Raw genomic sequence first — 23755 nt, 5'->3', positions numbered from 1 at the left:
CAGAAATATGTATTTGTAACTATAGACACTTACTCTCACTTCCTCTGGGCTACTGCCCAGACTGGTGAAGGTTCAAAAAAGCTAATAAAACACATGCTTTCATCCTTTGCCATCATGGGCCTCCCTGCACAACTAAAGACAGACAATGGCCCAGCATTTACCAGCTCCCCATTTAACATTTTTTGTGAAGCTTGGAAAATCACCCATCACACTGGCATCCCGTACAACCCACAAGGACAAGCCATTGTGGAAAGGTCACATAAAACCTTAAAAGACCAACTAAAAAGACAGGCTCAAACAACATATTCTCCCAATATTCAATTAATATTAGCCTTGTTTACCCTTAATGTACTTGATGTATATCGAGGGACTGATGCTCCCCCCATCACCCGACACTGGGCCCAGACACACCCAGTACCACCCATCATGGTTAGATGGAGGGACCCCTTTGATGGACTCTGGAAAGGACCAGATCCATTGCTGACCATAGGGAGAGGATTTGCTTGTGTTTTCCCACAGGATCAACCAAAGTTTATCTGGGTTCCAGCCAGAAATGTCCGACTCCTCCCCGCCCACAAAAAGAAGGCTTGCATGACCCTGTCAGAGACAAAGAAAAGAAAGAGGCGGAAACTACACCCAAAGCCACACCGGATCATGTGGAAAGAGATCCATGATCTAATGGAGACTGCTTGCCGCAGATGCCCCCCCCCGAAGCATCTTTCTCTGTCATCCTCATGGCCGTTTTTACCCTGCTTAACAGCAACGCTTCAGCCAGCCCCCACTCTCCCTAATACCATGTGCTAGAGATTTTATGTCAGAAACATTTCAAGGAAAAAATCAGATCCATGGGATGGTCGCTGGCGTATTGGAGTAATAGCAAAGTTCTACTCAGGTGCATTCTCTAGGTACCCTACAGCTGACTTTCATATATCTCGACAGCTTGTACCTGCAGCTAAGTCTGTGCTAACTCATAATATTATTCTACAGGAAAGACAAACAGAGGACCAGATAAGATCAACTATGTCCTGGAGCAAGTACATTCAGTATGTTGCTAACTTTCTTCCCTTCACCACCTACCCCAATGTTAACTGCTTCTTTTGAACATCCAGCAATAGGCCTCTACTGACAGCAGTACCAGTTAATACCACCCTTCTCTACCCAGGAACAAAAAAAGATTTCACTGACTCTCATCTAATGGATATCCCCTTATTCAAACAACTGGCTAACTATTCAATTTGCATTTCCAGCAAGAGTGAGCCTACTCATTACAAATGCCTCACTAACATTACTCTCTCCAGTACAGCATGTGTCGCCCCCCCCTTTTCCTATGGTGCAAAGGAAAAGCCCAAAACTGTAATTTCTCTTTGTCCACCTTTTGTGTACCAGTAATGATTACACCCCAGGTGTACCTACTCGAAAAGAAAAAAGCTGCTCTCCTCCTACACAGCTGCCAGCAGAGAGAAATCTTCATCCCTTTGCTGGTAGGGATAGGACTTGCACTCTCCCTGGGTGCTGGAGGCGCTGCTACAAACCCAGCACCTGGCGAGAGATTTTCGAGACAAGCTGGACCAGGCAATGGCATCCACGACTGACAGCCTGGAATCTCTCCAACAACAAATGAACTCTCTCCAGGGTTGTGCTCCAAAACAAAAGAGCACTGGACTTAATAACTGCTAAACATGGGGGGATGTGTGTGGTATTCGGAAAGGAATGCTGTTTCTTTGTAAATGAATCAAATGTTGTTGAAACCGATGTTAACACTCTCAAAAAACTTCGTAATGATCTATTTTCAAAATTTCAACCCACCAAACAATTAGGTTGGTTTAGTAATCCCTTATTTTCATGGCTCCTACCCTTTGTTGGCCCCCTGGTCATGTTGTGTGTTATTTTGATGCTTGCTCACTGTTTTATAAGATTTCTTTGCTGACAATTTACTGCCATTGCTAAAATCAATACAAAACAGGTTAAAAAAAATGCTTCTTCAAGGAACACACACGCAAAAAAAATATAGTTTGAGTTATTTAAATCCTTTTTTTGGAGACAAGGTCTCACAATGTTGTTGGGGACCCCTGCTGTTAGGGTCGCAGTCTCTCCATGTCCGGATAGCCGCGAGCCGGCTCGGCGCCTGATGGAAAGACTCCCTTTTTCAGCGGGGCGCCTCCTACTCTCTTCCTGGCTCACCTTTGAAATGCCCGCCACAGATGCCTTACCTGAAACATGACCTCTGGCATAGAAACTATCAGGTTTTTTCTATATGATAATCAGGCATTGTCTGACAGCCTGATTGATAGAAGCCCATCGCCACATGTAAATGAAGCATACTACAGAGCACCTATCAGCTGAGGCTTTTGCTACTGCCTCCACACTATAAATCTTCTAGTTTTCACCCTAATAAACTGGAGCTGTATCACTGAATCCGACTGAGCTGTATCCTGTGTTTCACTGCACCTGGGACCAGCCTGTGAGCAGTCTTCCCAGAAGAAGCTATCCTTCCATCAACACTCACTTGCGTAGCTTCTGCATTCGCCATTCCTGTACTTCCCCGCCCTCATGGTTTCGTGGCCAACGACCATGGGCACAGGGGGAGCATCCCGCAGCTAGCCTGAGCCTCCTGCAGCTTGGCGCAGAGCCCCCTGCAGATTGGCGCAGCCCACCTGCAGCCAGCAGAGCCCGCCTGGCAGCCTGCAGCTTGGCGCAGAGCCACCACAGACCCACAGCGATCTGCAGAGCCGCCAGCACCTGGCAGCCGCAGAGAGCCAGAGACCTGCCCAGCAGTGAGACCCGCACCAACCAACAACCACATAGCACCAACTAAAGCAAAAAGATTCATTTCTGTGGTATTATTTCAGAGTTACACAGTATTTTGGTTGTAAGCATTGAAAATTAAAATAAATGCAAGAAGAAACAGCAAATGACATTTGAATCATTACTGTAATACAGTTTAATGTGTGGGCTTCAGATTTGAAAATATTGTGGGGATATATATAGGAGAATAAAAACCAACTTCAAAAAGAAATCATGTCATGAGGGTGTCTATCTATGTGGTTGTGATTACTTTATCCAGAAAGTAGGTAATTACCAATAATCTGCTTGCTAATCTAATTAAAGTAGGACCAAATGGTGCAAGAACTGTGCAGGATTCTGGGTAGGGCTCTGGGCCTGTTGTCATGTATATACTTTATAGTAAAAAACATATGATCTGAATCATTATTGTATGCCTTCAATGGTGAAAAAAAAGGAAAAGTTTTTTTTTAAGTTTTAAATTTTTGTTTATTTTTATTTTATGTATATGAGTTTTGCTTGCATGTAAGTACATTCATGTCAAACAATGCCCACAAAGGTCAGAAGTGGGTGTCAGATTGCTTGGAACTAGAGTTTCAGAGGATTGGTAGCCACCATGTGGGAATTGAACACAGGTCCTCCACAAGAACAACCTCTTAATCACTGAGCTATCTCTCTAGCCCTGGAAAAATCACTTTGCACTAAATGTATGTAGACTCTAAAATACAGAATGATGATTTAAAATTAATGTTTAAAAATGTGCTCATAAAAAAACCAAGATGACATAGGTAGGCAAATGAATTAATCAGGAATCTCTAGAGGAATAGAACTGATATCTTTCAAGGGGGATTCAGTAGACTGGCTTACATAATTTGGGCTGCATAGTCCAGAAATGGCCATATGCATTGTGGCTGATAATACTGGAGCTGCTCAGTCCACTAAGCTAGATGCCTCTGCAGCCCCAATCAGGTACTTCAAGCCTGAAGGATTCTTGGAGAGCCTCTGGTCTTCAGTTCACATTGGAAGAACAAAGAAGCTGAGTCCCAATATTAAGGAAGGATGGCAGTAGCAGCATGGGATAGATGTACTCAACATCAAGAAGTAAAAGTCTGCAAGGGAGCAGCCCTATTTTCAATTAGACTGCTTTGTATCTGGGTCACGACTGAAGAGGCCCACCCATTCTGAGGGAGGGCATTCCTCTCCTCATTTTGTGAAATGTCCTGGCAGAGCTGCCCAGAGACAAAACTCTTAGTTGATTCCAGATGCAATAAAATAGAAAGTCAAGATCAATCTTCACACCAGCAAACCAGCAATGTTTAAGAAATGTGCTCATACTGGATGTGCTCCCTAACTTTCAACCCTACAACCCTGGGTGAGTCTATTTGTCTACAGCCTCACACTCATAGTAACCTCCCAGGGACTCAATATGTACAAAGCTACTTGAACTTTGTGTCTCATCATTATGCAGTTTCTCTTCTAACTACTTATAATTTCCATTTCTAACCTTGGATATTCTTTATCACTGTTGACCAAATCGTGGTACAATACCCTTAATTTAAGCTCTACTGAAGCCCCTGGAATCAAAAGGGAAGTCTACTCTCAAATGAAGCCACATACTGTAGAAATTTCCTGTTTGGAATTTTGAATTGGTTAAATCTGTATTCTTAGTGTTCTCTACTTTCTTCACTTGTATCACCTGGTATGTCAGTCTCTGAGCCCCTCTGGAGGTGAGTGCCAATGCCCAGTCTCTGTGGTTCTATTTTCCCTTCTCTCACTGTAGTCTTGGCATATAGCTCAGTGTATTTATAATGATTCCACAATGCATAAAAAATGAAAGCAAAGTAATAAAATATAGTAATAAAAATCAAGAAATAAAATGAGATAGGGAAATTTTGGAAAATGATAATTTATTATGCAACTTAATTACTTTAAAATATGTGAACTATTTCTAAGTCTTATGTCCTCTTTAACATCTAGTGTATGAAGTTAAACTTGGGTTATGAAATGAGAACATGATCCATCCAGAATATCTAGCTCTTTTTAAGTAATCAATTAACTGATTTTAGATTTTGAATCATGAATTTTAAAAATAATTTCAATCAAGATGAAATTTTCTGTAGGAACTTGGCTATTATTGTTATGTAATAGATTTATAGAATAGATTTCACACAGTTGGAATGTTGTACCTCATCCACTGGACCCCAAAAAGACCACCGAGGACCCAACACACCAAAATGCAAAAGCAAAGTTTATGGTTTATTCGGGCTTAAGCTTGGGCTCTCAGACCTCACCAACTTAACGGATCTGTGCTGAGAGCCCAGAGTAAGGGAAAGTGGAGCCTTTTATAGGTTCTAGACAAAGAGAGGAGGTGGATACCAAAGATACATTTTGGTTGGTTCAAGGAGCCCATGAGCACCAACATAATTTTAAACCGATTGGATGTATAAGATGCAGCCCTGGAAGTTTCTTATTAGTAGATGCTATTCTTCACCAACTTAACGGATCTGTGCTGAGAGCCCAGAGTAAGGGAAAGTGGAGCCTTTTATAGGTTCTAGACAAAGAGAGGAGGTGGATACCAAAGATACATTTTGGTTGGTTCAAGGAGCCCATGAGCACCAACATAATTTTAAACCGATTGGATGTATAAGATGCAGCCCTGGAAGTTTCTTATTAGTAGATGCTATTCTTAGGGCTGTGGAATGTGCTGACTGTTACCTGTGGGGCCAGAAGTCTCTGTTTTTACCGTATAGGGTAGTTTTTATGCTCAGGCAGTCTCTGTTTTTACCTTATAGGGCAGTTTTTATGCTCAGGCTTGCTTAATCTGTAGTTTCCTGGAAGGGGGGCGGGGAATAGCAGGCAGGGGTCAGGACATGCCAGGGTATGTCTAGGCATATCTAAAGCAGCAGCCAAGCATTTTACAGAAGCTAAAAGAGCAATTAATGGGGGTCTGGAGGGATTGGGGGTTAGCAGGTGAATGAAGAGGGTCTCAGGGTCCTACAGGAACACTGCTTTATGGATGTAATAAAATTTATTTTTTGACAGTTACTGCCACGTATTCCTCATGGATACCAATTAGTGAAGCTTGAGTGTACTAAATGACTTCTCCATGAAAGCAAGACCGTCTTTCTTTCTTTCTTTGCTTTGCTTGTTTGTTGTTGTTTTGAGGCAGGGTCTCATTATGTACCGCGGACTGGTATGGAACTCATTTTGTAGACAGGCTAGCCTCAAACTCACAGAGATCTGTCTGCCCCTGCATCCCAAGTACTGTGATTACAGGCACGTGCCACCACACCTAGCTGCTTTTTCACTTTTATCAAAATAGACATTTCATCTTCTGACAGTGAAGTTTTAAATGTGGTCCAGCACAAAATCCTAAACTTACTTAGAGCACTCTGAGAAGTTTTTGTGTGCTATTTTATTGTTTTTGTAACTCGGTTATGTGATTCTTATATGTAAACTGTGTAGATGATGATGTCATGTGTAATGACTAAAGGTTGGATGCACATGGAAGCCTCATTTTCATTGGTAGGTTAAAGCCTAATACTAATTTTCATTTAATTTAGATCTACTTGATTCCTGATTTATTTTAATGACTTCAAATTCCTTTTACAGTGTTTCTGATTTGGTAGACAATATGGTGATAATAAGCAGTTACAACTACATGAAGAATTACATCTGGGAAGGGTGAGAACTTAGCCTCATCAAATGACTTGCCCACATCCTTCCAAAGTCAGCATTTGGAAAGCAATTTATTTAACATCCAAAACTCTTTTCTGCTCCATGTTAGAAGTCATGGAAATACAAATTAATCTAAACACTGAAATGCTCTAGGTAATCCATGCATGCCACTGAAGGTCCAGCTGTTCTGGTCACACGCTGTTGCCCTCATCTCTACCAGCAGATGTCAGCACTGCATGCATTACAGGCATCTTTATTAACCCCCAGTGATGCCTCATGAGTAAAGATACACTAAAAAAGGATGGGTAAGGGTCATGAAGCAAATCTGGTCCATTTACAATGTATATATGCAATGCTTTAGTGTGTATTTTATAATTATGAATTTTGATAATTATGAATTTTGATAGTTTGTGTCTAAATTGTTGTACACTCTCTCTTGTCTACTATCTATGCATGTTTACATTTGTCGCTTTGACTCATAGTATACAAAGGCACAACAGTGAATAAAATTAGAAAGGAAGAAAGTGATAGAGGGTGGATGACTCCTCAGTCTGTGGGGATATTGACAGAAAATCCCTTAAAATGGAAAACATTAAAAATAAATCTGTTAATGCCTGACAACTTTATTGTAATGAAATTGCTATTTGTTGTGACAAATCTGAAGATTTCACAAAAAAAGTTTCTGTAACAAAGGGCTTCATACATAAGTGAAGCTAAGATAATTATGTTTCTCCTGTGTAGCAAGGTCACATGAATTTTAAAATCTATTTTTTAAAATTTTTTAGGTAACATACAATGTACTGGTTTTATTTGTGATATTGTGATATTTTCTTACACACCCTCATTTTACAAATCAGAAAATAAAACACCTCAAATTAAAGGTCTTTTCATAATATTTAGTGTCAAATAATGATAACTCAGAGGTAGATATTTGAATTTATTTCTTCAAAGTTCTTATTTTAAGTCTGATTTGATGCAATGAAAAGACCCAAAGCAAATATATTAACAGAGTTAAACTGTATTGCACTGTATTGCGTCTGAAATTGTTTCAGTTACTTCTTTTACATCAGAGTCTTACCAAATCAAGACATAAATGTTAACTGAAAGATGCTTCCCAGGAAATTATTTTGACTATTATTTTTATGTTTGCCATAGACTATAATTTTTAAATAAAATAAAATTGTTTATAACGAAATAAAAATGACTATTCCCTGAGGAAATCTCATCAATTAATCATTAAAAGTGTTTTTAATGTTCTGCTTATTATGGGCAAAGATACAAGATCTGAAATCTTTAGCGAATTCATGAATTTTTTGTCATAGAATGAATTGATGGAAGTTCACTTTACAAAGCATATACATGCCCAATTATTGTAATTAGTGTTGAATTTTATGAAGTGATGGAGAACCTTGCCAGAACTAATCCAGAAAGATAGTGAAAATTGAGTAAAGGCATTAACTATCACAAGGATTTAAGGAAGAGGGTAGAAGGGAAAAATAAAACAAGAAACAGTGAACCAGTGGAGAAAGGAACCATAATTCTTTGATATGAGCATTTTAGGATAATCTAGGGCAAACATACTCACATAACTTATTAGATGGTGGTATTCTCTTACTGATGTAGACCTGGGGCCTTTGTTTTGTTTATTTATTTGTTTTGTTTTGCTTTTCATGGAAGGGGATAGAAGACTTTCTAGTTATCATTATTTTAAATAATTTCAGTAAATAAATTGAAGATTAGTTTTTACCTTATGTACTGTAGCAAATGCAATATCAACCATTTCAGTCATAGATACTTTTATTGCTTTCAAAGTTCTTCCTAGCTGGAAGATAGCTTAGTTCAGTAAACTTCATATTCTCAAATTCGCATACACAGATTTTTAAGAAACCTATATATCAATGAACAACATATGTTAAAAATGCATGTGGGGCCAGGCGTGGTGGTGCACCTGTAGTCCCAGCACTTGAGAGGCAGAGGCAGGCAGATCTCTGTGAGTTCAAGGCCAGCCTGGTCTACATAGTGAGTTCCAGGACAGCTGGGGCTACAGGGAGATCCTGTCTCAAAAAGTTAAAAAAAAATGCCTGTGAAATAATATGTGTGCTGTGGCTACTGACAGAATGAATTGAGACTGAATATCATGTTTGGAAAATGGAGGTCATTCATGTCTTGCAGAATAATCTTTTACCATGTGATATTTATTGTAGGCATCTTTATATGTAAATTTCAAATAGATAATTTGCTTTACTGATATAAAGAAATAAGTGGGATTTTTATTTTGTTTTATTTTTTCAACATTGTTATAATGTTTATATGAAATTAATAAGAGTTTAAGATTTTAGGAACAATTTGGCATTAATTTTTAATAATTTTTTAAAGTTTCACAAAATAGAAATAAGATTTTCTGAGAAAGACCAGGAAAATGTCATAACTAAAACTGTAACTAGATTCAAGTATATTTTAAATTGGATTCCTTAAACTTAGGTATCTATCTAACCTCTTCATAGGTAATTATAGGAACTAAGGAGACTAGTGAGTGAGTCTTGCTGTGTGTGGGTGTAATAGTAAAGCATTTCACAAAACAATAGGCACAATATATTTTTTTCAGTGTAACACTTTCCAGTTATTACTAAGTATTGGAGCACAAGAGTGTAGAAAAGCTGCAGGAGCCAAGAAGGTCATTGAAACTCTCAAGGCTATTATTATGATATTAAGAAAATGAATTATCTGAAATTCCATATAAAACTGAAAAATATTTTAATGATTTTAGCCATTTGTCAACCAACATTTCAAAACCTAAAGAATAATAATGGAATAAAAGATAAATTTTTATGATACTCCTCATTCCCTAAAACATTTAAGTGTGATTAATATATTCTACTCAACTGTTTTGAGAGCCTGGCAAGTCTTGTATACATAGCTGCAGAAAATTTCTTATGGTTTGTCACATGGAAGAAAAATTTATGATATGCTTCCAAGAAATATACCATTTAAAAAAAATGAAATTAGGTAATAAATACTCACCAGATGACCCATATGAAGAGTGATTGCAAATAATGTTCAAGAATCAGGAAAGTAAGGAAATAAGTATTTTCAGAATACACTATAAGTCAAAATGTGATCAGTTAAAACTGAATTCTCTAGAAAGAGCAGGTAAAACTGAAAGGGTACAGGATAGGTGAAGAAAAGAGATGATAAACTGAGAGATGATACCATTCAATGAGGGAACTGAAATTTCAGGAAATCAAGGTGCATGCCTTTTACTTGGCACAGAATGTGTTGTCACTAGTGAGCAGTCAAATTTTCCTGAATTTAATTCGTCACTTTACTATTTAACCCTACCACAGATGAGGACTGTTTAAACAATTATACATGCATTTGCAGATTTAATGCTGTGATGGTAATGCATCTGTTCACAAAAGAAAAAAATGCTAGGCTGTTTGATATGTCAAACTGAGGGAGGAATTATTGTACTAAATCAATTTCAGTGCTCAAATATCTGGGAATGGAGGGAATAATAATAGGAAATGACTTTTGATACTTTCTCCCATTTTCTTCACAATCTTCTGTTTCAATTTGCATCCTTTCTCATTTCCTTTTCCTATCAATTTTACATTTCTTTCCTTATGGATGTTACAGATATCAAATTGTTGGCATAAACTAAAATATACTTATGTACACACATATTGGTGCTTTTCATTTCTCAGTAGCTTAGAAACATTTTAAATTAACTAGTATTTGTCTTATAATGTAGAGTCACTTTTTATATTGCAAAAAGCACCTACCACCCAAACTGTATCATTTGTTATTCTTATAAGTAATCATTATGGATATTAACATTGTAAGCTCCATTATTCTCTGTCTATAAATTTGTCCTTAATTTTCTCATAATTTCTTCTTTCATTCAGTATAATAGTTATGTACCAATTCTTTTATTCCTTAAGCAAACTTTTAGTAGTTCCAATAACATTTACCATAATATTGATAACATATTTCTATTTGCTAATTGTTCTTTGATGCCTATTCTAGTCTTTAAGCTCCAAATGATGGGTTCATATCTCTTTTTCTTAATATCTATCATATAAGATACAGAGATTTTACTGTATTCATTTTTATGTAAAAATTTGCCAAATAAACATATCTAAGTAATAAACTTTCTGCTTCTACTTTTCATCTTCCCAAGTGTGAGTGCCATCATATCATGATAATGATCAGTCATTCTGAGAAATCTCCAAGTCTACCTGTAGCCCAAAAATTACTCATTCCTCCAAAAAGAGTGGGTGATACAGAGCACCCTGGGAAAAGGGGTGGAGCATCTAGCTGCTCTTGGACTACTTCACTTAATTGTGCTAATTTGTCTTTATAAAGAGGCCACTCTTCCACCCATATAGGCTTGTCTGTAAGCCATGTTAATTTGATTGGGCTGGGTTGTGGGATTGTGGGTGGTGGAACAGTGGCCGTTAGAATTGGGGGTGTGCCCAACCAGTGAGGTTTAACTTTTCATGGACAACTATATCATCATAGAAGGCAGAATCATCAGTGGTTAAAACCACATCCATGCCAGACATAATATCCCTGCCCCACAGGTTGTTAGGCAACCTGGGCACCAGGAGTGGTCTAATGGATCCCTTACTCCCATGGGGATCCTCCCAAATAACTGGTCTTTTTACTTGTTTGGAGACCCACAAGCCGCCTACCCCCTGGATGGGTGGTCTGTTCTGTGTTTTCCATTCTGGTAATGCCTCTTCCTCTCTTAAGACTGTAACATTGGCCCCCCATGTCGTGGAAGCCCTTAAAGGGCCTCCCATCCAGGTTGATCTGTATCAGAGGTTTGTGTAAATCCCTGGCAACAGTTCATTGTACTAGAGGCACGGGGCATTTTATTTCCTCTCTTGGGCATGGGGCTGAGAGGTGCCCAGTTGCCATTTAAAGACCTCCTGTTTAACAGTCTCCCTTCGCTATCTAAGGAGGATCTACAATCCCTGGCCCACTGTAAGCCTTTTCTGGCATTTAGGGCACTTGGAGGGAGGTGTTTTAGCATGTGGTCTCTTAGTTTTCTTGGGACATTCTCAGGACCAATGTACCTTGCCTCCACATGGCCAGCAGTGTTGTGGAAAATCTTGTGACTGATTTTGCCTTTTGCCTTATATACATATCATGCTAGAATGCATTGCTTCTAATGGGGCATCTGGCCTGCTAGAGTGTAATAGGATACTAGTCTGCCATGCTAATAAGGGATTCCATATGTTGTGTTGTGATTGGACTATTACCCTTATATAAGCCCGTACTTTCTTGCAATAACGCAGATCTGTGTCACTGAACCTGGTCTCCTGTGCCTGGATGTGGCTATGCTGGCCCAGACTCTTCACCAGCCCTGGGGTCTGGACCAGATAATTGATTGGAGGAACTAAAAGAGCAGGAGAGTGGCCATAGCCAGAGGAGAGCAGCCACAATGAGCGACCACTCCTGGCGCCTAAATGTGGGGCTGGGACCCCCTCCCCACAGAGCTGTAACACTCTGAGCTGTAAACCTTGGGCTCCCGATGCCCCCTTTCTAGGTGCTCTTCCTGTGGTTGCTCGCTGCTTTCATTTTGCTTGCTTTTTCTTCTGGCTCGCAATCTTCGGTTGGGCATACTGCTCCTGTCTCCACTGATCGTTCCTGAGTCCCTTTGGGTACATCTTGCAGGGTGAGTGACCTCCAATATGGGGAATAGTCACCCAGCTGCTGCCAAACCCTGCACTGCTGCACTGGTTTCTTTTCTCAGGAGTAGGCAAATTAGGGTAACAGAAAAAGATGTAACTAAGGTTTTTGATGAAATACTAGCTCTTGCTCCCTGGTTTACAGAATATTGTTGCTGGGATCCTGAACAATGGGCTTGTGTTTTATTCTTGGCCTGGCGTATAGACGTCAGGGAGGGACACCCACAGTCTGGGCTGTTCTACCCCATTGTGACTGCCATTCTTGCCTCCCTTCAGGGAATTCCCCCTGAAGACCTTAAACAGGGCAATCTCCTGTTAAAGGAGATAGATGATCAAATACAACAACAGGACACTGGGGACGGCCTGTCCCAGGCATTTCCAGTTAAAACAAAACTAACAGATTCTTGTTCTGATGAAACTATGACTGCTAATGATGATATAAAAAATGAGGAATTGGGGTTTGAGAGCTCCCCTGATGAAAAACAAGAAGTCAAGATTGCCTCTGCTCCACCATTATGGTGCGGTGGCTACCCTCTGCCATCTTACACTGGTTTCATGGAAGCAGACCTGCAGCCACTCCTCCTGATGCCCAAGGCCGAGGGAAGGCAGAGATTCCTGGGGACTGAGGTGGCTGTGCTCAGGTGTGGGGGTGGCACCAGGCTGCGGTGGGATGCTGGGTGCAGGTGGGTGGGCTCAGCCTGTGCAGCAACCCCGGGGCGGTGGGCCCCTCCCTGTTAGTGCAATGCTCCCTAGGCCATGCTGAGGCTGTGTGGCCCAGATCACCTGAGCTGCCGCCCAGCGCCTGAGACGAGCGCAGCCATGCCAGGGCCCTAGGTGTACCAATCTCCTGGGGCTTCTGGCAGAGGACTCTGCTGCCATTGACAAACTGGTCCTGAGCACCACCCTAGACTCCACCGTATTTCAATAAGCTAGACACTTACATGTCCACTTCCACCTTTCTCCCCAAGCCATACATAAGCTCCTCCCTACCTTGCTGATTCAGAGCTGTAAACATTTGGTCCATGCATGCTCCTCTTGTGCCCCTCTTCTACCTTTGGGGCCATTACAACCCTTTGGGATGCTCCCTAGAGGTCTTGGCCCCAACAAGATTTGGCAAATGGACATCACTCATTTTTCTCCTTTTGGCAAGCTCAAGTATATCCATCATATTATTGACACTTATTCTAATGTCCATTTTGCATTGGCCTGCTCTGGTGAGATGGCTTTTTATGCCATAAGGACTACCAAATATGCCATGGTCCTTATGGGAGTTCCTTGGCAAATAAAAACAGATAATGGTCCTTGTTATGTTTCTGCTACCTTCAGCCAATTTTGCTCTGACTGGAATATTAGGCATATAACTGGTATCCCTTACAATCCTCAGGGTCAAGGGATTGTTGAATGTTCCCACTGAACACTCATTAAACAAATACACAAAATAGGGGAAGACAATGATAAAGGACCATGCTATAAGGGCCCCAATTTTGTTATACAAGGAGCTCTATTTGTATTAAATTTTCTAAAATTTGATTCCAATGGCCTCCCACCAGCTATAAAGCATTGGGGGGCATTCACTCAGCCCACTCCTGCCCCCATGGTGAGATGGAAGGACCCTCTCACAAGTGAATGGAAAGGTCCACACCTATTATTAATACAAGGGTGAGGCTATGCTTGTGTCTTTCCAGATAATCTTCCAAGCCCCATCTGGATCCTAGCCTGAAACATCAGAATTGCCTGTGATGGAAAACCTCCCTCCACAATCACTGACCCCGGAGATGGCAGCCCTGACCCTGGAGGAGGCAGCGCACCATCAACCACCAAGAGACCAGTCTTGCAGACCAGAAAAGCCACCAACCTGGGGAGACCTCAAACATCTCTCCGCAAACAGAGACATTAGCTAAGCTAAGTCCTCAATCTAGAGGAAAACCTTTGTCTGTGTTCCTTATTATGTGTGCCATCATTACTGCAGAGACTATAGCCATTACTGGTATCTCTTAATTTTTGGACCCTGCATTGTTAATTTTGTTAAGGCTAGTTCAGATAGCTGTTGCCCCACCTCCAGATCTTGCCAGGCATGTCTCTACAAACAAGGACCCACTGTTCCTTGCCCTTACCAATCTATAATAATAGAGATATGAAAAATAGGCTTGAGTGTAGGTTTAAAGTCTTATGGAACAACCATGCAACAGACCTGAGACAACGGCCTGACTGCTGGAGCCACAGGAAATGCATTGCGATATATACTCCTGTTGGCAGACTGTGAGACCGATGCCTAGGACTTGCCACTCCCTAATCCCCATCGTCACCCCAGATGGGTTGACCCCGCTCCATCAGCTTTTATTGAATTCTTAGCCCCTTAAGGGGACTTTGCATGGGCCAAAGCTTGATACACTGCCTCTCTCTCTGCTGGACCATACCAAGGTACTCACCCTTCAAGGCCTGGTAGTCAATGATGGGTAAGATCCCCAAAAGATGGGACAACCTAAGATAGGCAGAGTCCATAATGCTGGGTGACCCTTGAGGTGGGGAAAACAATGCCGAGACAAAGAACCTTGACTCCCACTGGTTGGTATGGAGTTGGCCCAGGCTACTCTCGAGAGAACTCGCCATCTTGAAGGATGGGGCCCACAATAGAGATTAATCCCTTGCCTATGCCACCACATACAGCCCCTGGACTGATATCAGTATATATTCTGAACTGTGCCTCACTCTTAAAAATGAAAAAATAGGGGGAGATGTTGTGGAAGATTTTGTGACTGATTTTGCCTTCTACTTTACATATCTATCATCCTGGAATGCATTGCTTCTAATGGGGCATCTGGCCCACTAGAGTGTAATAGGATACTAGTCTTCCATGCTAATAAGGGATTCCATATGCTGTATTGTGTTTGGACTATTATCCTTATATAAGCCCGTACTTTCTTGAAATAAAGCAGATCTGTGTCACTGAACCTGGTCTCCTGTGCCTGAATGCGGCAATACTGGCGCAGACTCCTCACCAGCCCTGGGGTCCAGACCCAGATGACTGATTGGAGGAACTAAAAGAGCAGGAGAGTGGCCATAGCTGGAGGAGAGCAGCCACAGCCAGCGACCACACAGCAGGAGCCACATTCAATGCTGTGCTGGTGTCTGGCAGTGTCTGGTCCTCCTACATGGCAGGTGACCATAGCCTCTGCAAGAGTGGCCGCATGGGCCCTGGCTGTCACTGCATCTTGACAAGCAAGAATCTAATCAGATATTTCCTTATGTCTGATGGGGCCTATTGCCATTTGGCATTCAGTGGAGCAGCTTTCATACACCAAGTCCTTAATCAGGGCTGCTGAAGCCCCCTGAAGGCTAATTTTTCTATTAACACTCCACTGATATCTGTCAACAAAGCCTGAAAAGGGTATGCCTGGTTTTTGTACAAGCTTGGTGAGTTTAGTATCATTGTGTATGAGCATGCTCCAGAAGGCTCATAGAGTGCAGAGGCATACTTGCTCTAAATAGCGAGCTGGTCCCTGGGCTTGCACCAGGGAGGTCCCAAAGTGATCTCTTCCATGAGGGCATCAAAATTTAAACTTGCAATGTTGGCTTGCCTATTGCATTCCACCTGCTGTTCCCACTTGTCCTGGTAAGTGGCCTTCCATAAGTGGAAGTCCTCTCCCGGCAGCCAGGCACAAGCGATCTGTTGCTAGTCGTGAGGGGTGTTTGCTGCATGAATGAATGTATCCAGGAGCTGATTAAACCAGGGGGACTGAACACTGTCCTCAAGGGCTGCCTTAGTAGTTTTTGCAGAGTATCATGGGGGTGGGTGGCCAGGCATTTGGGTTTTGCTGGCCCTGAACTATGTTGACAGGGAAGAATTGGGGCAGAGTTGCCCCAACATCTGGTACAAAAGTGGGGTTGGTGGGGGTTTCCACTCCTCCTTCCACCAGTCAAGAAGCTCCTTTGGAGGGGTGGTGTTACCTCTGGAGGGAGGGGCATGAGGGGGTGAAGAAGGGGGTGAAAACTTGGGCAAAGAGGGATAGAGAAGCTCTGTTGCAACTGGTGGGGATGGAGCCAGTGGTTTCACTTTGTCTATGGTTGGATCTAGAGGTCTCCTGTTTTTTATACAGCACAGCCTTAAGAACTTCTTGTTTGCCGTCATATTATTGGCCCTCCCCCCCCTGAATCCACAGCCAAGTCTGTCTCTTTCTGTAACAGGGCAGGATACACTCCCACCTCATTCCCCTCAGCCCCCACGTGGAAGTCTTTCTCTTTAACAGTATTTTGCCATAATCACTAGAGTCAGAAGGGACCCTTCATAGTGAGGCCAGGATAGCAGTGACTATGGGAAAGAAGGTAGCACTGAAGGAGAGGCCCTCTTGGACCTTGGCACTGTGGGTGGCATAAATGATCCAGCCCCAGACATCTGGGTCCCAGGCATGACTTGCTGATACTGAGGGGACCTCTTGGAACACATGTTCCACCTGTGCAGTTGAAACTTTTACACGCCTACTCCTGAGTAGAGCTTTCAGAGCGGTCGCCTGAGGCTGCTGCTAGGTGGATGGAAGTCCCCCCGTACTGGAGAGTACTCACCCTGCCAAACATGCCAATCTGGGGGGGAGTCCCATGTTGGTCCCCAGATGTTGCAATATTGGGGGTCATGGGGATCAGGGGTGATGCAGTAGCATCAGTTGGATGACATGCAGACACCAGAGACCAGGTTCTGTGACACAGATCTAAAGTTTATTAGGAAGTAGAGCAGGCTTTATAGGGAATAGGTATCAATCACTGTGCTCCACGAGTGCTAATGTAGCCAATGACTTTAAAGGTTAGGCCAGTCACTGAGACCATACTATGAGGGACTGGGCAGGCTTTGTGCAGCAAGAACAAAGAAATGGTGAATTCACTGGGTGGGGCAACATGGGGTGAGGGTCAGGCCACCTTGGAGTGTGCTTACATGGCTTGAGCTGATGATCCTGTGGGTTCATCATGCCTTTACCAAGGCCGCCAAGTAAATTCCCAAGCCAGGATTCTCCTCAGCCCCTCAGATTCAACCTTTGATACAAAAAGGGAGAAAAGTGAACAGGACTATAGCTAGGAGAAAAAATCGTCCACACTAGAACTGGTAAAACTAGGAAAGACAAGACAAGCAAGCAATCAAAGGGCCCCTCACCACGTGGCATGTGAGGATATAGGACATGGGAGCAAATAATGTCAGTCTAAGTCCTTCAGAGGCTTCACAGCTGAGTTATATAATGACCCATCTGTCCTTGCGACATAGGCTGTGCAACCTAGTCTAATGCAGTGGGGAGCAGTCCCTAATGGGATGGCTGGTGCAAGGCATTAAAGATACATAGTCATCACCAAGGGAAACTCCCATGATTGACAGGGGCTAGAGAACTACAAAAGAGGGACAGGCATTACTGAGAGAACTAGGTATGAGAAAAGCAATATATGATGCCCAGTTTGCTGGGCCAGATAGGGCTATGTTCACCAAAGATATAAGGGAATGCTTAATTCAACTAGGGCCTTGAGAATGATATAGAGCTTTAATGGTTTTGGTAAGTCCTTTAATGGGACAGTGTTGCGGGTTCCCCTCAGGCCAGCTGTGAAGACACTGACCTGGATCAGGTCCCCTGCCAATTAGGGGGGCAAGAGGCTCGGAGTCACGACACACAGACCCTGGGAGTCGGGTAGAAACAAGCACTAGGTGAGGTGCTGCAGGCTCATTTAATGCAGGAGGGGGCAGGCCTTATAGTTCCCTTTGCTCCGGCCCCAAGTCTCTTTAGTCAGTGTATTGTTTTCTGATTAGTCCATGCCACGCAGTCTGTCAGCAGTCACTGGGCTTGTGAGCAGGGTACGGAGGCGTGGGCTCCTTTTTGGCGGGCTATTTGCAGACCAAGAAGTGAAGTGAATTCTCACTAAATCCCAGGGCTCTGGATCTGCGCAATCTTTGGAGGCTTCCTGCTACATTTCCACCCATTTTCTTTAAAAATGGCTGTCCAGCGAGAGCCTGTAGGCAGCTCCGCCTCAGGATGACCCCAGGATCATGGACTGTGCCTGTCTTAGGTTGTCCTATTCTGGCATGAACCTTACTCGTCATTGGAGCATGGGTGTACACGTCCGTGTCCTGGCTTGTGTTGATTCAGCCCAACAGGAGCTTACCCATCATTGACTACCAGCCCTCCAAGGGGTATCATCCTGGGGGATCAGTCAAAGTGGGGAATTATCTGTAGGAGGCTTCATACATTTGTGCAAGCCAAGTCTGTCGGGCTGCATAGGGTGGGTTGAAATCATCTTCGTGTATTGCTCTAAGGGCCTGATACACCAAGTGACTGAATTTTTTCTGACTGTGGGAATGAAGAACAAGGCATTTAAGAAGTAGAAAGAGAAGAATAATTATGCCTGTCAGGAGTAGGTAAGTGACGATCCAATATGGCTCAAACAGTGCTTTTAGATTAGAGGCACTGCCAGCATAATCTTGGACAGTCAGGTTGAACAGCCCAATACATGAGGATGCAATGTTGGTAGTGAAGCACAGAGAGCTATTTAGGGGCCAGGAGCCATTGAGTGATTCCCAGGAAGTAACTGGGTCCATGGTGGGGAGGCCAAGCATAGAATTAGTTGAATAGAGGGTGGGGTAGGCTGGGGCATGAAGTGATAAGGGCAAGAGTATAGGTGGGGAGGGGACCAAAGCCCAGAGATCATGGGCCATGGCAGGGGCAGGGAAAAGCAAACCAATTATCCAGATAGCGTTGAGGTCTCTGGGTCCTGGGGGTCCTGTTGGTCGGTTGCTGGCCTCACATCTCTTGTTGGAACCCATACTGGCTTTGTTTCTGCCTGAGGAAGCACACAAGCATAGCCTTGCCCTCTTGTTAACAAGGGGGAGGGTGGTGGCCATTGATATGTTACGGGATCCTTCCATATCACTAGTGGCAGGGGTGTAGGTCTAGGTATGTTAGCCCAGTGTTTGTAGGATGGGCTCAACCCATTTTCATCAAAGGACAGGAAATTAATGCTGAATAGAGTTTCAATTAAAGCCAGGTTCAGGTCCCTTTTAGACTCTGGGGTAGCAAATTTTTTTAATGTTTCTTTGAGGGTCCTATTTGCCCGCTCCACAATGGCTTGTCCCTGTAGATTATAGGAGATGCCAAGGGAGTGGCTAATTTTCCATGTTGACAGGAATGATTGGAATTGTAGAGAGGTGTAAGCTGGCCCATTATCAGTTTTTAGGGTCCATGGCACTCCCATTACCAGCATTGCTGATTTGACCACCTTAATGGCATGTGAGGTCTTTTCACCGGTTTGAGAAATGGTGAAAAGAAAGGAGGAGTAGGTGTCAACAATGACATGGACATACTTAAGATTACCAAAGGAGTTATAATGGGTGACATCCATTTGTCAGAGGGCATTGGGTAGGAGACCACGCAGGTTAACTCCATATCGATTGAGGGGCCCTAAGGGAGCAAGGGGTGCACATGTAATGCAAGATCTGCTCAGATGCTTGCATTGAGAGATGGGTAGGTCTGGTAGAAGGCGGTGCAGACTGCGAGGAGAAAGATGAAGTTGTTGGTGTAAGGCTCTGTCTTGTTCTAGTAGAGGAATCTCTACAGACATAATAAGTTTATCTACTTTGTCATTTCCCTTTGCCAAGATCCCAGGGAGCTTGGTGTGTGATCTAATGTGGGAGATGTGCCAGGGCCATTGTCTGTTATCTAAGATAATCTGGAGGGCTCTCATCATTCTAGTGATGGGATCTTTGTGGTCTTTTACTCAAGCAAAGGGAAGACATCTGAGGGCCTGAACCACATACTGGCTGTTGGAGAATATATTGAGTGGCCCAGTCTGGCAGACTTGGAAGATTTTTAACAAGGCCAGGAGCTCCCCCAACTGGACAGAGCCGGGATTGGCTTGTACATAACAGGTGTCATCCTTTCCCATGTGCTGAATGACACTGCCATAATGGGACTTATTGGCATCTGAGAAGGCTAGGGTGGATAAAGGTAGGGGGTGTTTGCATGGGGAAGTGTGTGGCTGAGTGGTGATTTCCAAGCAGGCCAGGCTGGCCAGTTGCTTATCTGGGGATGCATGGCTATCCAACTCCCCTGTGAACCCACACATCATTAGTTGGAAAGCCAGAGAGTCTTCCCATAATGTTTGGGAATGCTTAAGAGGAAAGGGCAGTATAATTTTGTCAGGTTCCTTTCCGAATATGCGCCTGGCTGTTGTCAGGCCTTAATTGCTAACTTGAAGGCAATATCATACTTAGAGCTAAGCCTAGTTAGGTCCAAGGTAGCCAGGTGGATCCACACCAGGAGGTCTTGCTGCCATAGCACCCCAAGACACCATTTTCAGTCCAGAGGATCAAAGCCAGTAATGGTTCTGCTGGGTCATGAGGTCAGAGTGACGCAGACCAGAGTATATGATCTATCTTATTAAGAAGATCCTTAGCTGACTGGGTGAGAGGGATTCTTGAATTTGGTGAATTATGGCCTTCCAGCAGGGGAACAAGGCCCAGAATTCCAAGTCAAGGATGGTTATAAATTGTTTGAGCCAGTTTATAGTCCCACAGTGTTCTTTGAGCTCCGTCAAGGTATATACAGTTTTTTGCATGATGGAAGGGTTAAGCTGTTTAATTACGGTATCTATATGGTAGCCAAGGAATGTGAAAGGTTGGATGTATTGTAATTTGTCTCGTGCAATGTGGAGACCTAGACACTCTGAATCGGCAAGCAGACTGGGTATTCCAGCCTGTAAAGTATTGTGAGATTTGTGTGCTAGCAGTATGTCTTCCATCTAGTGGATGACAATTAGGTCCTTGAGGATGTTGGTTAAGGCCTTATTAACATATAATTGACAGATCGTGGGGCTATTTTTCATACCCTGTGGTAGTACCTTCCATTGGTATCTCTTGGTTGTTCTTTGAAAGTTGGGCTCACATAGTGTGAAGGCAAAGTGAGGTATATCTTGTTCTGATAGGGGGATTTGGAAGAAACAATCTTGGATATCAAGTACTATGATATGTTGGGATGGCGGGATAGCTGTATGGTGTGGTAAGCCTGTTTGTAGTGAGCCCCTCTCTTCCATATGGGCATTGACTGCTCTAAGATCTTGAAGGAGTCTGTATTTCCCTGATTTCTTTTTAATAACAAATATTGGAGAATTATGTTTACGGAGAGAGGGCTCGATGTGGCCAAGCCTCAATTGTTCAGCTACCAAATTTTTGAGGGCAGATAATTTAGGTTCTATTATAGGCCACTGGTCCACAAATGGCATCATTAGAGAGTCAGGTGATGGGGATAGGCTCGGGGAGCCAAGATTGGAGTTGATCCCAGGTGGGCAGTGGCCATTAGGATTGGGGGTGTTCGGCAAGGTGTTGTCCTTTCCCTGATAGTCCCAAGTTATCGTGGAGTGTGATATCATCATAAAAGACATGGTCATCCATGGTAAGGACTGTGCCCATGTCCTCTAGGACATCTCGGCCCCATAAGTTACAGGGAACGACCGCTGCTATGGGTGTAACTGTGCCCTGGCTCCCATCCAAGTCCTTCCAATATACTGGACGTGTGACCAGCTTCATACCTTGTTTTCCACCAACTCCTTTTGTTGGTGGGCCTGGCCAGTATTTCCAATGAAGGAATTTAAGGCATTCAGTTTCTGATATAATGGTGACATCAGCCCCTGTGTCTACTAGGCCCTTTATGGCAGTACCATCTAGTAACAGGGTCATTAGTGGGGAGTGGTTGAGGATTGGTAGAGTCCATAATATGTGTCTCATTTCCCCTCTTGTGGGTAGGGCTGAAGGGCATCCCATGTGGAGTTTAAAGGAGCCAAGTCCGGTTGAGGCTGTGACTTACAGTCTTTAGCCCAATGGAGCCCTCTTTTGCACTTGGGGCAGCAAGTCTTGGGGTGGGCTCTACCTCTTGGGCAGTGGCTACGAAAGTGGCCAAGCCCCAAACAGTTCCAACAGCCTTCCCATGTGCCAAAGTGGGTGGTTTTCCTTGTGGCAAAAGAGTCTCCAAGGAGGCGGTCAAAGCATAAATAGGGTCCACCTTAGGGTCTAAGTCTCTAGTAGTGAGTACCCATTTGTGAATGTTATCATTGCGGACAGGCGTGATAGCATTCTGAGTAGAGATGTTTAGTCCCTCCCAAGTTAATTGTTTAATAAGCACCTCTCAGGTGGGTTCAGACTCTACCCTCCACTCTACTGCCTCAGTGACAAGGGTAAGGAAGTCCGTGAAAGACTCTCCTGACTGTTGAATCAAATTATGGAAAAAGACTTGTGGATCACGGGGGGAGCAACATTTAAGGGCCTTAAAGGCCAAGTCAGAAACTTGTTGAAAATTTGGATGGAGGCCAATAGTAGACTGGGAGATGGGGTCAGTATACTGTCCACATCCCGTGAGCATGTCCAACGTAATGTTAAGGCCATATTGGAGATTTAGGCTTGCCTGGTTTTCAGCCTGATCGTCATAGGCTGTGTGCCAGTTTAGAAAGACTGAGGGCTCTAAGACTGCCTTTAGTAAGCTATACCAACCATAGTGGATTTGTAATTGTAAGGACCACTGGCGAAGAAGCTGTTTGAAATGTGGGGAGTCAGGGCCTGATTGCTCAGCTGCCTTGCGGATAAGAACGAGGTCAGCAAGTGGGGTGGGCAGCCATGGATGCTGCATTGCATCAGGGCTGACATTAACCGAAAATGCGGACAAAGGAGGGTGAGGCTTTAAGGAGGGCAGCCAAGGAGGGGCATGGTAGCAGGGGAAGGGGCTGGATGGTTATTGGTGGGGTGGAGAGGGTAACTACTTCCAGGGGTAATGGAGTTGGGGAATTTTGGGGTACGTTAACTCTAGGAGAGCATCCTGAGATATAGGCAAAGGATCTCCTTCCTTATTGGAAGTGGGTGCAGAGGATGTGCCCACCTCTGGGTCTGTGGGGTCTGGGAGGTCCCGGGTAAAGGTAATAGCCAGAGCTACACTAGATTGCTCTCAGCAGTGTTTGTTGTGGGCAGAGATGACTTCCTCAGGAGAGGAGGATTTAAGGCTAGCAATGATGGCTAGGAGGATCGGTATGAACGATACAGGGGGAGTGATCTCTGACCCGACTTCCCTTTTTTGGGCCAGGAGGAAAACCTGCATCCATGTGTCAGGGTCCCACATGTTTTCAGGGGAGACCCACGGAGCCAAATTAGTGGCTTCATCCCAAAAGTGTTCGATATCTTTTGGTTTCACTTTCAACCCTCTGGTTTTAAGGAGAACCTTGAGTGCTGCCGTCTGTGGTTCCCTGCATTGTGGTGGTAAATTGCCCATTGTGGGAGGGTCTTGTGAAGGGGAATTTGACACAAAAGTAGAAGAAAAAGGTGACTACCAAGAGTCCACAAAGGAAACAAAGAAGCACTGTGAGCCAATCGGATGTAAACCGCCCTGACATGTAAAGGTGTATCGGATCCAAATGTCTTGTGCTCAGTGAGGGACTTCTGGAGGCCATGACACCTCCAGCCGTATGCTCACACTGTCTCCAGGACAGGCAACAGGGTGACCTGAAGCCTGGGCTCTGAGTTCTGGGTGGATCAGCCCTTATGGGAACTCACCGGGACAAGCCAAGAAGGGGGAGGTGCCAACGTGGTCTTTGGGACC

Source organism: Nannospalax galili, unplaced genomic scaffold (genome assembly GCF_000622305.1).
Source record: "Nannospalax galili isolate Female #2095 unplaced genomic scaffold, S.galili_v1.0 scaffold78, whole genome shotgun sequence".
Lineage (NCBI taxonomy): Eukaryota > Metazoa > Chordata > Mammalia > Rodentia > Spalacidae > Nannospalax > Nannospalax galili.
The sequence above is the reverse complement of the archived record's forward strand: the minus strand, read 5'-3'. Positions refer to the sequence as shown.